General features: G+C 43.1%; 1 long non-coding RNA gene across 3 annotated transcripts in view; it reads left to right on the forward strand.

Annotated features, from left to right (window-relative positions):
* Nucleotides 1–15,877, forward strand: part of LOC116389860 (uncharacterized) — a 37,451-nt gene extending 21,574 nt beyond the window's left edge. Inside the window, exons 1-4 of one of the 3 annotated variants that reach the window (XR_004213131.1) lie at nucleotides 50–1,607; nucleotides 8,246–8,339; nucleotides 14,073–14,159; nucleotides 14,687–15,877. This is a non-coding gene — a long non-coding RNA (uncharacterized LOC116389860). Of the gene's footprint in view, nucleotides 1–49; nucleotides 1,608–8,245; nucleotides 8,340–14,072 lie in introns of those variants that run through there. The other 2 variants (XR_004213130.1, XR_004213129.1) reach the window with 2 other exon arrangements.
* Nucleotides 15,878–16,152: the final 275 nt, after the last annotated feature.

A 16,152-nucleotide genomic window follows, 5' to 3' on the forward strand; every position in this document is an offset into this window, starting at 1 on the left:
TCTCTCTCTCTCTCTCTCTCTCTCTCTCTCTCTCTCTCTCTCTCTCTTCTTTTTCTCTCTCTGTTCCGCTCGCTCCCCTCTTTCTGCTCCAGCCACACGCGAGGGGGAGACTTAAGCTCTGCGAGGGGGGAAAAAAAAAAAGTCTGCTGCTATTTCTACAGTCAGGGCCTCCCCACAGCCCGCCCTTCCATAGACGGAGCTTTTTTTTTTCACTCACTACTAGCTGGATTTTAACCCTCTGCCTCCAACTAGCTGCACAGCAGCTCTGCAAAACCTGGCAACAAGTTGCTTTTTAGTTGCCTTTTCTCACTTTTGGCGCATTGTTTTTTTGCATCACTTTGGATTTGGGCGCCGATTCTTCCGTTCTTTTGTGTTTTGTTCTCTAGAAATGTTCCGCGTCTTCCTATTTTTGTCTCTGCCGATGGGTTTCTAGTAGTATTTATTTAGTTTCCCTCTTTCTGGATGGGAATTCGTCAAGGTGGTGTTTTTCGCCATGTGATGGGCCTTGTTCCATCTGGAGTGTCGGGGCGCCATTTCCGACGGGTAACCTTCGTGGGGTGGGCTCGTGGTCTGGATGACCACTATGGATGACGAGCATATTGTAACCAGTATCCGAGTGAGAAACCCATCAGTGTTTTAAAGACCTTCTTCAGCAACTGGCTTGATGTACCTCCTTCGTCTTTACTCTCGGTCTCTCCCACTATTTCCTTCCCATGTCCTCTCTCTGTTCCTGTGTCTGTCTCTCGCTCCCCCTTGTTCTCTCTCTTTCACACCGACTCGCTCTCTCCACAGGAGAATGAGTGGTGTGCTGAGCCGGAGCTCTTTCTGGGACAGGTGCCAGCTGCAAACAAAAGACATTACTAAAAGGCAATAAGAGAAAAAAAATGTAGTAATCGCAAAATTTCTAATTGTTGCATCGAAATATCAGAAGTAGCTCCGCGTGTCGTGTCTCTACACGGCCACTTTGCGCTGTGATTGCATGTTTGTATGAAGCATTAAAACAGATTTTTGCGACCAAGGCTGCAGGTAAAGCAGAAGTTTGAATACTTTGCCACACTTATTCTAGTGAAGGCATTTCATTCAGGTAGACGGAGGGAGTAATGTGGGAGAGCAGCATATAGACTGCTGAATTATTCATGTGCCCAGCCAAGGCTGTGACTGAACTGGTTGTGCTATTTGCATGCATCAGACATGCTGTTTGTCTGTTTGCTAACATTCCTCATTCAAAGACTTGTTAACTAGCGGACCGGCTTAGCTGGAGCCTTGCAGACAGCCTCATGGCCTCCTATTGTTTCGGGCCTCACCAGGCCCGGACCCCGCCAGAGGCAGGCGAGCCGTGCAGCCCTGAGCTTGGGGGCTCAGACTGTGGCTGGAAGAGAGATTGAGGCTGGAGCTGAGATTCAGGCTGGGGCTCAAAGCTGGAGTTTGGGGCCGAGGTACGGCTGTGAAGGGGACAGTCTGAGGGGAAATGAGTGGGTGTTGCAAGGACCACCAAACGGGGAGCTTATGGCTTTCTCCTCTTCTTGACAGAGATGCGAATGAAAGCGGGAAGAGCTGCCGTATCTCCCATCCCGACCGGACATTTACCACCTTTGCTTTCAAAATTGGTGAGTAATATCTGTTTTAATATTTGTATGCTCGCATGGTTTCAATAGAAACTTCTATTCCTGTTTTTACATCTTAGGCTTTCAATGTTTAACAGGCACCCGGTACAAATAAACATTTGTACACAAAGTTTCTTTTTATTCAGTGCGCATTTATACGTCTGAATGTAAAACCCTACTCATTTGTGTAGTTTCGGAACATATACAATAGAGAGACAGAGCTATGCCGTTAACTTTGAGAATGCTTTTCTGTGACTTTTCCCAGCCTTCCATGAATCCTAGTTGTAATTTAGTCATGCAAAAACATAGCTCCTTAATAGCACTTTGATTGCCGCCTGGATAATCCTACTTCGTGGTAATCAGTGGATGAGCGGAAGGCCACGGTGTTGGAGGGATTTCATATGAGTGATGTGGTCCGGGCTTAGTTTGTAGTGTATGAAAAGAAGTACGTGGTGTACTGATCGTTTCAAAAGGTTTAATGTTCTCAAAAGCTTGACTGTCGGCTAAATTTCAACAAGAACACTGCATTTCTTTGAATTTGAAGTTTTGCAGGTTGTATTTATCAGAGTTCTGTTTCGTTTAAGAAGACAGAATGAAGAATATATCAAAAAATAGTCCATCGCTTTGCCATTTGCAATGTATTTGCCAATACAGACATTTGTATAGGAAAATAATGCATAATTTCCTGATTCTTTTTTTTTGTTTTGTGGATCTATATCTTGCTTCTTTGAACACAGGAATTTATGCTTTGCACAGCAACATTTTGTGGCAAGTGTACACAAAGACTATCAAAATGCCTTTGTAATTATATTTATTTAAACATATGAAAACATTTTTCGTTTGAAGGAAGAAACTGTGTATGCGGTCGTAAAACAATTCCACCAAACGATTGTAAAACTTGACTTAAGATAAGTTACTTTGGACAAAACGTTTAATCGACTGTGGCTCCTTTGGCTCTTTGTCAAATACTTGCTAGTTAACTTCATCACATTAATGGAAAATTCAAGTTGTATCGTTAAATGAGACTTATGGAAATGTACAATCCCCGGGTTTATTAATAACATTTAATTTGTAGTATTTAAATACATAGTAATCACTGTTTGTCGAATATCTCAATACCACAAATTAGCAGATTTAAAGTGCTTTGGTTTTCTAATGTCTGCTCAGATGTCCATCTGCTTATCAGGGTTTATAGAAAATGGGACTTTTTGAAGGGCAAAGCCAACCCAATATTTCTCTAAGCTTTCAGGTGATTTACAATTCAGGGTCAGCTTTTCCATACATAGGTGATTCTGTTCATTCATATGGATATAAGCTCTGCTTAACCAGCAGTGGACACATGGTTTTGGCTGGCAGAGTATCACACTACTCCACCCCTCAGGCCTTTTTGGAGAATGGATGGCAGGAGTCCAGGGGAAGGGTGCATGTTGAGAGGCAGATGGTGGTGAGGGTTTGCAGTATTTTCGCTCTCTGTAAAAGTATACCTGACCAATCCCAACAGTCTGGTACAGCCCACAATGAGGCCCACAACTTCAGCTTTACTGCAGCAACATGTAGCAAATACAGCAAAGTCAATAATGGGACACACACACACGCACGGACATGCAAATATAAGTACACAATCACACATACATTCGTGGCTTATTTGATCATTTTCTTTGTGCAGAATATCAGATATCCATACTTTTTAACAATTGTGAGCATATTTTAAGTTATTGTCAGTTGTTGCCCTTTCAGTGTGTGTTCTTAGGCTTGATGAAATGTTGTGTTTGATGTGTTAATACTAGTAAACCTGTAAAACAGTCAAGATTGCATAATTTTTTATATATATATTTTAAATACCTGTCATTAATATTCTGGAAGAGCAGCGCTAAAGGAAACCACAGAAAACAGCTCGAACAACACGTCCGCAAACTTGAACTTGACTGTAGCCTTGAACCTGAATGAATGGGATTCTGGATTTTTTTTTTATAAATTGTATTTTTAAAAGTATTTTATTCATGAATATATTAGTTACTGCTTAGTAGTAAATGTTTTTTGTAAAGATCCAAGAAATTCAAACTGACAGCACTTCATAACCTTTTAATGCTATGAACAGAAAAATGCCAAAACGAGAACACTCAAAATGAATTAAACATTGGATGGAATTATAAGTAATTATTATTACTGGATGTGTAAATTCAAGCTTTTAAAAAAAACTTTGAATATTTTTCATTTGTGGTTTAACTTTTATGTGATTTTTTTTTTAATTTATTTATTTGCATTTCATTTAGACGTATTAGAGTTTTGCAGTTGAATATTATGTCATATTTAGAGAGAAAAATATCAAATGTTGCAAAATAATATACTCTATTTTTTCTTCTAAAGAATTACTTCTTTAAGAATTTTAAAAGTTCTGTCATAAAGTTCAGAAATGGGAATACTTGCCGAGAAAAAGCATATGTTTGTATTGAGGAATACCAGAAAGCCTGAAACATAATATTTGTACTGTTCCCAAATGCACAGCATCAGCATATTTTGTTCAGCGTGTGTGTGTGTGTGTGTGTGTGTGTATCCTCCACTTTCTTGCTAGATCACTTACTCGTGATTTTTATAAATTGCCATAGATTATTTTTTATAATATTGAGGTTATTGCAATATTGCCTGTTTTTTTTCCTCTTTGATAGAAAACACAAATAGATGTCTCATTTTTATTCTTTCAACTTCTAAAGGGTCATCGGGATTTTTTTTTAATGTATTTATTTATTTAAAACTACAATTCTTAGTATTTAGTTTATGCCCTTACACTAGGACAGGACAAAGTATGTGAAGGCATCTTTACTCCAGTTATCTAATTTCGTGGCATTAACAGAAAAGATGGTTTTGATCTCTAGATAACTTTTTGAATGAGATGTTTCCCGTCGCAGGTTTTAATGGTCATGTAAAGGCTACATTATGACTCCAGTATTTCTGCCAGATACTTTTGAAGTGTTGAGTATGTGGTTAAGGTCATGTGCCAGTGCTCAGTGTATTCTTACAAGTGCAACACACAGTGGAAATGAGTCACTCACCAGTACAACACAGCACCAAGCCACCAATACACTGCTTCATTTGTTAAGTGGGTAAATTGGTATTTAAGATTATGTGATTTTTGTTTCATTTATGAGCTTGCTGTGATGTTGTGAATCTCATCCAATTTCCTCCTGGCTAATATGAAATCCAGATTGGAGTGATGAATGGGGGCCAAGTGAGTGTGAGCACTCACTGTAAATATATTTTTTCTGACATTATAATGAAGCCACTTTTATTTCTCCCTCTAAAACGGTTTCAGTGTGCAGTCTTTAGTACAATGAAGCCGAGAAGCCCAGCATAGTGAAAGTTACACTGTATGCCTGAGCTCTCTGGATGACTGTCAGGGTTCGGGATTTGATTGACATACAGTACTGCCTGTACTAAAAATTCACCAATTCATTGGCATTTTGTTTTTTAAATATTTAATCAGCAATGATACAGTATGTATTCATTGTTAACTAAATGATATTTTTAAAGGATATTTGTATTTGATATACATTATATATAAATTAATTCTACATAAACCGCTAGGCCAGAAATGTATACATTTATTGTGGAACTCTCCAATTGTTCAAGTAAATATGTACTTTATTACTTTGCTTTATATACTATATAGTGTATTCATTAATAAAATGAAGGGTGTGGAAAACAGGTAGACAATATGTCTACATTAGGGTATTGATATGAGGACTTAGATTTGGGTCCAGTATTCTTAGTGACACTATAAGCGGTGCTGCAAAGTAGCTAACACTATGCTGCAGGTTAGCACAAGCTGGTCACTGCTTGTTGAACTAGAGCTGCATTTAAATTTCACAGTTTGGTAGCCTAGCTCTTCAAAAGGTCACAGTGCATTCTGCAAAAAAAAACAAAAAAACAACTGTGAGACAATTGCTTAAATTTTACAGTGGTTGTGTCGATCATTGTAACATCTGCTTCAGGCTTTTATCTAGCAGTGGTCCGTCAGTGGAAAAGGCTGTTGAAACCTCCTCGAGATGAACGGCAGTGTAGTCAGATCAGGTCTCTGTGGTGAAAGGCTGGCCAGGCTCCCTGTTGCCCTCCTGCACTGTGGACGTGGGAGACCAGACGAGTGGATCTACAGTGGCCACTACAGGCTGTGTGGCGCACGCATACAGATTAAGCACTACAGTACAGTAGAAAGTAGGCCAGGCCTGAAAAGAGAGGAGAGGGGCTGGACAAAGAGGCCTGAGACCCTGATACACACACACACACACACACACAGACACATGTACATTTTGGGGGTTGGTGTTGTGTATGCAAGTGCCAAAATGATTGCACAAAAGCCCAAAGTTCAAGGCTCAATAAACAAAGTAATTACAGACAAGTATGCTGATGCACTCACACACACGTCACACTTTATGCACACACACACACACACACACCAAAGTCTCTAAACCTGCTTTTCCTCGCTTCTCTGCGCCATACATGGAAGCCATTAGTCCATTGACTACTGAGGATTGGGGGCCATTTTATTCTCCCCGTGTTAATCAGGATGTCAGCTGGGAGTGTCACATGTAATTTATCCACAAAACCACAGCAACTCCACAGAGACGGTGAGCACAGTCATAATGGCATAATATTGGACTGGTGGAGAGTTACAGGGAGGGGGAGGGGGTGACAGATGATGTAGATTTTCCTCCCCTTTACCTCCCCCACTTTTCCTCCAGACGTTCTGAAATGAGACCTGTGCAACTTTCACCTTTACCTCATGGGCCCATTGGCTGAGGTCAAGGTTTTTTGTTTTTTTTCTTCCCTTTTTCCCCTGAGTGTATTTAGCCAAGGACAATGTTCTCACACACCTTCTGTACCACCAGAGTCTTGCTGTTGATTGCTGAGCATTTAAATAACTTCGTCAAGGAGATTCGTCAGAAGTGTGATAGCCAGAGTGTTTTATTTCACCCAACCAGATTAATATTTAGAATCATTCAACGTTTTCTTTGCTTCTGACCGCTCGCTGTACTCAAGTCTGAGGCATCACGTGCGAATGTCTCTGCACGTATCGTCGGGATAGAGCCTTGTTTTATGTACCTGCCAGGCAAAGCGATATTCCAGATAACGCTGAGCTGCGCCCACTCAACTTTTCTTTTCCACCGCTCATATATTTCCTCAGCTTTTTGGCCTCCGCTGTCGCCAAGGTAATTTACTCAGAGAAAAACTGCAGCATCAGCAAAAGTGTTCCACTCGGAGGCAGAGTTGGGAGTGTTGAAAGGCCTCGCCTGCAACTTTCAGACTATCAAAATACTGTAAATCCCTTCCCTCGCCTCACCTCCACTTCATCACTCTCTTACTGTTCATCGGTGCTGAGATGAATTACACTCGCTACTTTTAGTGCTAGAAACAAACACACTGGCCTGAGAAATTATAGTGAATATACTATGTGCTTTGATATGTCATTACCTCCACTTCAGTCTTAAATATCAGCTTTAAAAAATGATACCGTAAATATTGTGTTTTCTTGCAATACTTGCAGCTATCCATGTGGTATTCTAATATACTGTAGACTATCCCCCCTGCACTTACCCACCCAGGCGTCATGAGTCATCAACGTACATATACACACACAGCACACACGCACACACACTTACTCACACACAGAGTGCAGTGAGTGCACAGCTTGGGCATGAATCTCCCTCCATGGGCTGGAGGAGTTGGGTTACTCATGAGCCCATAAACATGTGCTGGCGGCGGTCCAAGGCACTGCACTGTAATTACGAACGTTAGAAACAATATATAAAGGACCCTTCCCCGGCAAGGCCGTGTCCTGGGCTGCAATTAGTGTCCTTGTACAGAATTATCATCCTTCAGCAGCCGCGTGGAGGCCTTTAAATTGGCCGTGTCCTCCTTGGTCTGCCAGAGGACGACCCTCGCGTCTCTTTATCTCTATCGCCGGCTTTATTTTTCTGCACTCTGAGATTTCATAAATTATGACAAAATACCTCTGTTTTCCTTTGTCCCATTTCACCTCCGCAAGCATCACACGCCTACGCGAGCACAGGATAACACGGGCACATGTCAAGAGCTGCCTCGTACATTAACGCCACGCGGTCTGCACATGCCCTCGTGTGTGTGAACGTGAACATACTGTGCCGCGTGTGTGGAAGATCGCTTATTACGCTCACAAGTACACGCGTACGCGCCGCCTCGCCCACGCACATCACACTGCAGGCTTTCAGTAATACAGCATGCCAAAGTGTATGCACGTATGCAGCGAGTGGGTGCTACTGGGCAAGGCCAAGGCCACGGTGGAGCTTGTGTGTTGGTGTTGGGTGAGCACAGGCCAGCAGAGAGGGTGCGGTGTGTTATATGTTGCACTAATGAGTTTCCTCGGCCAGGCAAGACCGCGGGGCGAGCTTATTAGTAAACAGGCTACAGAAAGGAGCCCCTACAGCCCTCTGCTGCTGTTGCTGCTGCTGCTGGCTCTCCAACTGATCACTCTCTCCATTTCTGCTCCTCTCCATTGTTTTCTCCTCCTCTCTCTTTCTATTGCTATAAACTGTCTCTCCCTTCGACTCCGTCTGTCTTCCTCTCTCTCTCTCTCTCTCTCGCTCTCTCTCTCGCTCTCCCTCATGCAGGCAGTGAGATGGGTTTTGACTTCAGCCAGAGGCACAAACAATTTGGCCAACAAGTGAAATCAAGGACAGACAGACTGGCGATCGCAGCAGCATTGTAAGTACCATAATCTATTGTAAATTGAATATGTCATTATTGAATGATGTATTGTAATTCTGTTGTACTGTCTTGCATTTCATTTTAGGAGATAGAGGCTGGCATTAGAAGCTGCGCAAGTTTAATTTGTTACGTACGCATGGCATGAGCTTCTACATCTATTTTCTCTCTCTTCCTGAGACTTATTATAACATGAGCTTGCATTATATTAAATCATAGTGGCTGTATATTGTGCCTTTATCCCATTTGAAGTGGTCCCACTGGCTTGTTAGTGCAGTAGATTAAAAAAGAAAAAACAAAAGCAAACCTAATCTTTAGTGCACACACACACAGAAATCACTCAGGGTGCAATCTTAATTGTCCACCAGGCGTAGGAAGTCTAGTGCTGGGGCCTGGATCTGTTAGAAAATGGCGTCCACTCTCTGCCTTCCAGCTCTCAGCTCCCCGCCGCCATTTTGTGTATCGCTGCCAATGTAGTCAGGTGGCAGGATGAGAGGGATGGAGTAAAGTGGGGGGGGGGGGAGAAAGTGGGCGCAACTGGACGCTGGGTTGAGGAACAAATTAGAAATAAACAGAGAAGAGTGGTAGGGGTAGGAGAAAAGTGGTGCTCCAATGTATAATGATAGAACACTTAATATGTCTTTTTCCTGATGGAGAGAGTTTTTTTTTTTTATTGTTGCCGACTGACTGCACACAAACAAGCAGCCTCCGCTCTGGACCCTTCCCAGCTCCTCTCCTCAAAGGGCTGACCTTGGGTGGACGCCATAAACGGTTCTTTTCCATTGGGGCGAATGTGCTGGCAGGGCCCACAGCTGCATGACCCCCTTCCACCCCTCCATCAGTCCTCCGTTTCTCCTCCACAACACCCAGAGTCCTCAGCAGCCCGGCCCCCCATAGTAACACAACCTGCCCGCTTCTAGTACCGTAGAGCCTGAGTAGTCTCAACCCATACTGTGCCTGTATCAAATGCACTTAGTAACCCCACCCTACAACCTCGGTGGCTGGCTGCCTGTGGCTCTGGAATTCTGCATGTGCCAGGCATTTGATTACATGGGCAGATGTTATTAAAATCCTCCTCTCATTCTGGCCCCAAAGACCACAGATACTATATCGAGCTTTTTAGTGGGTGAGTGCTGATCATTGCAAAACGTACCTGTCAAAGTCACACACAAACAAGTGGTTTGGCTTAAACTATGTCGAGTGACAATGAAAGATTAGAGGACAGACGTTTCAGGAATAGTTTTTGTCATTTTGTGACATTCGACCTCAAAAAGTTTACCAAAATTAACTAATTTACTCAATAAAACTGATGTAACCACATTGCACGTTTCAGTTTAACAAACCGATAATCATCTGTTGCACAGTACCCACTACATTCACCATTTATGGAATTAGCCTCTAAATGTTGAAAACTGTTTATTATCTTAATAGACAGTTGCTATTTGAACTTTGAAGCATTTTTCCCCGCTTACTATCACTCAACTTAGTTCAACTTACTCTATGTTTATGGCTTGAAGTGCCATAAACATGACACAAACTGATACAGTCCCAGACTGTATCAGTTTGTATCTTTGTTGGTATGTAACTGATTTAGACTCGAGGTCACGCCAGCAGTAGGACCTGGCCTATTTAAGCCTGTCGCAGACAAACTCTCATTGAGACAGACATACAGTCAATGGCTTTGCTAACATTCAGAATGCACTCTGTCCCCTTTGGATCACCAGTCCTTAATCTGGACAATGCATATGTTTGCATATGGGACAGAGTGGCCTCCATATTGTTTGTGGAATGAATTATGAATGCTATTGCATAACCGCAGTCTGTTTCTAGGGCATATCTCTACAGCAATCTACCCGGAGACCAAAGCATGAATACATTTACTCGGCCTACACCTCTCGGAAATGATACTGTGAGGCTGGCCTGTCTGCGTTTGTTTATGATTATATAGAGCAGATGGCCATGCAACATGGTCACATATTACACACTGGCTGCCTCGCTGGCACTGCCGTACACACACCAAATGCTTGTATGCAGAAATGTAGGACTATCAGAGTATATTCTCCTTCATGTTGGCAGCAGTCCTGGAACTATAAGCACTGGTGGTAATAGCTGCTGCCAAATCAAGCTTTTCAATGCTAACTGTGGTTAACTACGCTGTATTTACAGCCTTAGCTTTTAGTTATAACTGCTAACCACTGTAGTGAGTCTGACTGCTGCCAGCTGTAGCACGGGGGTAACGAGTTCTTCAAGGTTACAAACTGCACAGATCCCTGTTTGCCCACTTTGCCTCTCTGTCTGTCAGCTGAAGTTCATATCCAGGGAGAAAGGTATTCGTCCCACCCGCTAAATATAGCTGGCGACAGATGCAGCTCGATGGGGCATTGCCCAAGCTGAAAGGGGCCCTGCAGGCAGGCCAGAGCAGAGCTGGGCATGTAGACGTGTCAGGACTAAAGACTTCTCCTAATAGATAGAGGCCTGACGGGTCACCAGCAGCCGCGTGGCAGTGCGTGTTTCACCAGCTTCTATTAGCGTGGAGTCACAAAGACTGAGCCTGTGAGTCTTTACATGACGATGTTTGATGTATTTCTATTTCTGCATCGTGTAAAAACAAAACCACAATCTGCGTATTGTTTGCAGACACGTGCGTGCAAGCGTGTGCATGTTTTTCTACATACCGTACATGTGACTGTATACTGCGTGTGAGCGATGAGAAACAGCTGGCAAAGTTGGACTGAGTGGTCTGGGCGACCCCCTGTCATTACAGTGATTGGGGTCGTTTTTTACCTGTAAGGATGTGGGGGGGGAGGGTGCTGCGCTGGGATCAGCTACTCTGCCTAATCCAGCCCTCCTCACCTGGCATGTTTACGGCTGTGCTGGGGTAAGGAGGGGTGGATGGGGGCGGGTGAGGGTAAGGCACTGGGGCCGGTTCGTCTCACCGCCTGATAGGCAGACACGCATATTATGCACATAGGCGTGAGTACATGCGCACTCCATCACACGTACATACATGTTGATCTGCACACACAGACACCACGCATACATTATGCATGCACTAATACTTACTTGTAGCTCTACACACACACACACACACGCCCGTAGGCACATACTGTCCACTCAAACATCTTCATCTTTCCTCACTCACACCCTGTTTGCGAGCTCGGTATCGGCCTCATGCAGAGGTGACGGCGAGGTCAGCCTGTCTGACTTTGAGCAGAATCTCCCTGTGGCTTGCCCCAACCATCCCCCCTGGCCTGTGTAACAGGACCTGCCCATGCAACCTCTCCTCTTCCCCCTGCTCCTGTCCTCCCCCTCCTCCCGCTGCCCCCCACCCCCCCTGGCCCTGGTATAAATAGATGGGTCATGCCTGCTGTGCTACCCAGAGGGGGCTGCTGGATTCCTCCTGTCTGCGCCCAGACACCACTTCACCTTTTTTCAGGGCACACATATGCATAGATCTACACAGACAAGAGAGAAGTACATTCACACAAGCGTCTTAAGTATTCCTAACCACTTCCCTGACAGAAAGGAAGCCACACATGTATAAACACAAGGACTAATGAGCACATGTACTGTGCATCGCATACTTGCAACTCAACCATAAGCACTCGTATAATCTTGTGGTGCCAAAAGGCATCCAGCAGGGCTAGGCTGAGGACAAGGGTACATGTGAGCAAGAGTCTGAAGAGTGCTGTTTCTTGAAACCCACCAAGTTAAGTGCTTAAATAACGATGAAGAGGCAGCTACAGTGAGCAGACTGTCTGCTCTACATATCATTTGAATTGTGTGTTCCAACATAAAACCTGTTTTTTGTTACTTGTAACTTAGAGTACCTTCAGGAATATATCATGTGTTTTCTACAAAAATGAAATTAAGAAAATGTTAAATGGATTAAACTCCATTAAAACACAGGTCAAGAATCTAGAACGTAGAATAGGTGGCCACATACGCTAAACAAATGTAATATTAAATGTAGCATGGTGGATGAGTACAAATTGACATAAAAAAGGGAAGATTGGGGATGCATATGAATGTCCAGCTTCTTTTTACAAATTATTCGCTGCACTGACTAACCGCAAAACCACCAGAGCCTTAAAGATCAGTTTACAAGCTTCCATCTCTCTATCTTACTATTACTGCAGAGCAGCTTCAGTATCGCTCAACGGCCACTGTAACACTTAGACTGAAGTGTGATTGAATCAAAGTGGCCTTTCAAGTAGTGTGCGCCTGTTGCTGTGTGAAAATGTAACGAGGTAGATGAATATCATGTTTTTGCCTCGTCCCTCAGTTGAAAGGCTATTTTTCCATGTTGGAGTGTGAACGAGTGTGCACGCGTGTGTCTTCGAAACCACATTCTCGTGTGCGTGTATGTATGTGTTTATGTGTGCATGTCCCAGAGCACTGGTACGTGCTGGTGTGGCATTAGGCGACGATGAGGTGTAGAAAGCTCGACTTTGCACGCCGGCCCTTCTTAGCAGCTAATGGAGGTGCGAGGCCGAAGCGGTGTCTCAGTTACAGACGCTGTGCTTACCGAGTTTGCACACTTTCAAGAAGCTGAATTTTCAGATGGACAAGATCATCTTAAAAGGAGCCGTTTTTAGATTGTGTTGCATAACCGTGTAGACAGCCTAAAACAAGCTTGCACAAGGGTCTGTGTGTGGGTGTGTGTGTGTGTGTGTGTGTGTGTGTGTGGGTGTGAGTGTGAGTGTGAATATCTCCCTGTCACTAAATGATGGCAACTGGCTTCACATGAAAGCAATAGCTTTCCTCAACATGCACTCTGTTGGTTAGGGCCCCAGAGCCATCAACTATATTAGACTGAAGTATGTCCAGTCAGCAGACTTGAGAGGACAGTGTGCCTTGACCTTACCTTATGAAGTGTGGACCCCACACCGCTGAGCGTTTTGCAATGAGAATAGACGGTGATAGGAGCTTTGAGCATATCGCCACAGTTTTCTATATGTAGTTGGTGTTTAAACACTTAAAATCAAGAGTAAAATCTGAACGTTGCTTGGTTGGAATATGAAGAAAAATGTATTTTCCAATTTGACAATTAGTTTCTTTGTTGTTTTATTGAACATATGTATGCTCAATTTATTGCTCACTTCTTTGCCATTACTGTATGTGTGTACATGTATGTGTTTGCATATTGTAGGTTGCCATACTGTATCTTTCCTTCCGTCTGCAAAGTGTCTGTGTGCCCCTCGCGTCTGCCTGTTAGCCTTTAAGGGCGTGTGTGTGGTTGCGCATACTTACAGTCCACTCATCCAGTGCTATGGTGTAAGTACGGCAGTGTTGAATAATGCAAAGAGCCTCAGAATCACCACTGAGCAGACACAATGGGGCCTCTCAGCTCAAGACATACCATCTGTATTTATGCTGTGCTGTACATTTGTGCCTTCACATACAGAGTAATATTACTGTAGCGTTATGTGCTGACAAAGATTACCCTGACATGACTTGTTTTCGGCAGATCGTGTGACAGTTAAACATGCAGGATGGTGTGGTTTGCTCACACAGAAGTATAAGCGATATAGAATTCCACACATGCATATTGGGAAGACACTTAACAAACTCAAATTGCAAGCAAACCCCAAAAAGTATGTTTTTACCCAATAATCTAAAACTGTCTTGTAAAGAGTGTTTGTTTCACTGGTGTGTTTGCTGTCGAGCTCACAGAAGGCATATCTAAAAGTCATTGTGTTGAAGTATTTTCTCCATTTCCCTTTGTTAGAGGAGAAACAGATTTTCCCTCTCTGAGATGACGGGTTACCTGACATGCTGCCGAAACCGTGATGGAGGGAGCGGCGTGTTACAGTGCAGGTGAGAAACATTAACAGCGGTAGCAGCTGCGGCCCTCTGCTCCACACATGTGGGCCAGGATGTGCTAGCTTGAGCTCGCCCACTGTCAATACTGGTGACTGCTGTTAACACTCTCCTCTCCGAAGCGCACAGACTCTACTGAGAAAAAAAGGGACAACACACGGTGGAATAATCTACGCGGATCATTATACAACATTGATACCTTTTTTTTGCTTAAATTACATTTTCTTTCTTTAGTTATCACTTGACCTCTTTTGACAAGCGATGCTGTGGATTGGTAACAGAAATGTGCCACCATCTTTCGGTTCTGATCATAAGCCAATTGAATGCAGACTAAAACATGGTCAGCTTATTTAATGGAATATTTTAACAGATTTGACGCTAAACAATTTTCCATAAAATCCTTACTTTGGATGTCACAGGATCTCTCAAGTTATTTGCTGGGCACATTTGAATATGGAAATATCTCAGCGATACAATTTGTTTTGGACATATCCACCTGATTGGATCATTTGCATTCCCCCCAGGTGACCCGGTCGTCATGTTGTGTTCTGAACACACAGATTCCCGTCACACTGGTGAGCTGTCCCAGAGGAGAGTGGCATGTGTGTTTGCGTTTCAGTGAATCATAACCGCTCTCTTGCATTCATCAAGGTGTGTCGAAGCGGATTACCTGCATGAACGGGGACCTGAAATGACTTTGTTTTTAAAGACTGTCCTTTGGGGTGAGGTAGTAGGTTGTATAGTTTTAGGGTCACACCCTTCCTGTCAGATAACTATACAACTTACTGTCTTTCCTGAAGTGGCTGTAATGTCGCCGGACGCCATTGTTGGAGCTTTTGGATCTGGATCAACACTGGGATGTATGTGTTTACCCACTGACTGCTAAGAACATAACTCATTCACAGCATTTGATAGTGGTTGATCAGTTAGGGTTGTAGTTGCTTAATGTTGTTTTCTGTCAAGGTTGCACTTAAGGTCAATAAAAAAAAAATGTCATCAGAAGTGTAATGTTTTGCTGGTTGTCTGTGTACCAAACAAACAACAAAATACTTTCTTCATCAGACACCGTATGTTGTGTTAACTTTTACTTCTCTTATCTAGATGTCATCCTCTTTCCTTCGTCTTTGTTTAAATTGTCATTTATGATCATCAAAGGACTTTTGTCAAAGCTGTTTTTACTCTAACTGTTGAGATCTGACTGCTTGTAATGTTGGTGTTTTTAAAAATGAATACTTGATTAAGTCATTTTCTGTCAATGTATGTTTAGATATGAAGTCTGTTAGGGTGTGGGCGTCCCGTGTTTATATGTCACTCCACCTTAATGATGTCTGGTAATAGTTCCGCCAACCTGTCCGACCTTTCTGATGTTCGAACAGGGTGAGGTAGTAGGTTGTGTGGTTTCAGGGTAGTGATTTTGCCCAATCAGGAGATAACTATACAACCTACTGCCTTCCCTGAAGGGCAGCAATACTTCACCACACAGACAACTGGGGGCATCTAGTTCAAAGCATCAGAAAAAAGAAAAACCTCCCAACAAACAACAAACCAAACCAGCTCAGCTGTCTGGCCCTGAGCCACCAGTCTGCTTCTTACCTGGAATGAGCACGGCCAATCACAGCAGCAGAGGGGACCAGCAGGTAAATACTGTTCACTGGAGGACGTGTGTTTGATTTGTTTATTCTGCTCCGAATATTAATAAAGAATATGAAGAAGAATCAGTTTGTCTTTGGCTTTTTTTCAGTTCTTTAATTTGTTCTGTCCTTTAAGTGTCAATTTAAATGTCTTAGACTTTGGGACTATTTGCATTTGAACGACAGCATTGGTGCACAATGGTTTCCAAAGCATTGCCTTCCCTGTGAAGAAATGTACAGACAGTATATGTTTAAGTATTGCATGCTCTCTTCTCAAGTACCAAATTCAAGTAAGTCTTCAGTTGGTCCTGACCAGTTTGCTGGTATAAAACATAACCCAACATTTGTATCATCGTCTG

The sequence above is a fragment of the Anarrhichthys ocellatus genome, unplaced genomic scaffold (assembly GCF_004355925.1).
Source record: "Anarrhichthys ocellatus isolate YVR2014 unplaced genomic scaffold, GSC_Weel_1.0 scaffold2, whole genome shotgun sequence".
NCBI classification, from domain to species: domain Eukaryota; kingdom Metazoa; phylum Chordata; class Actinopteri; order Perciformes; family Anarhichadidae; genus Anarrhichthys; species Anarrhichthys ocellatus.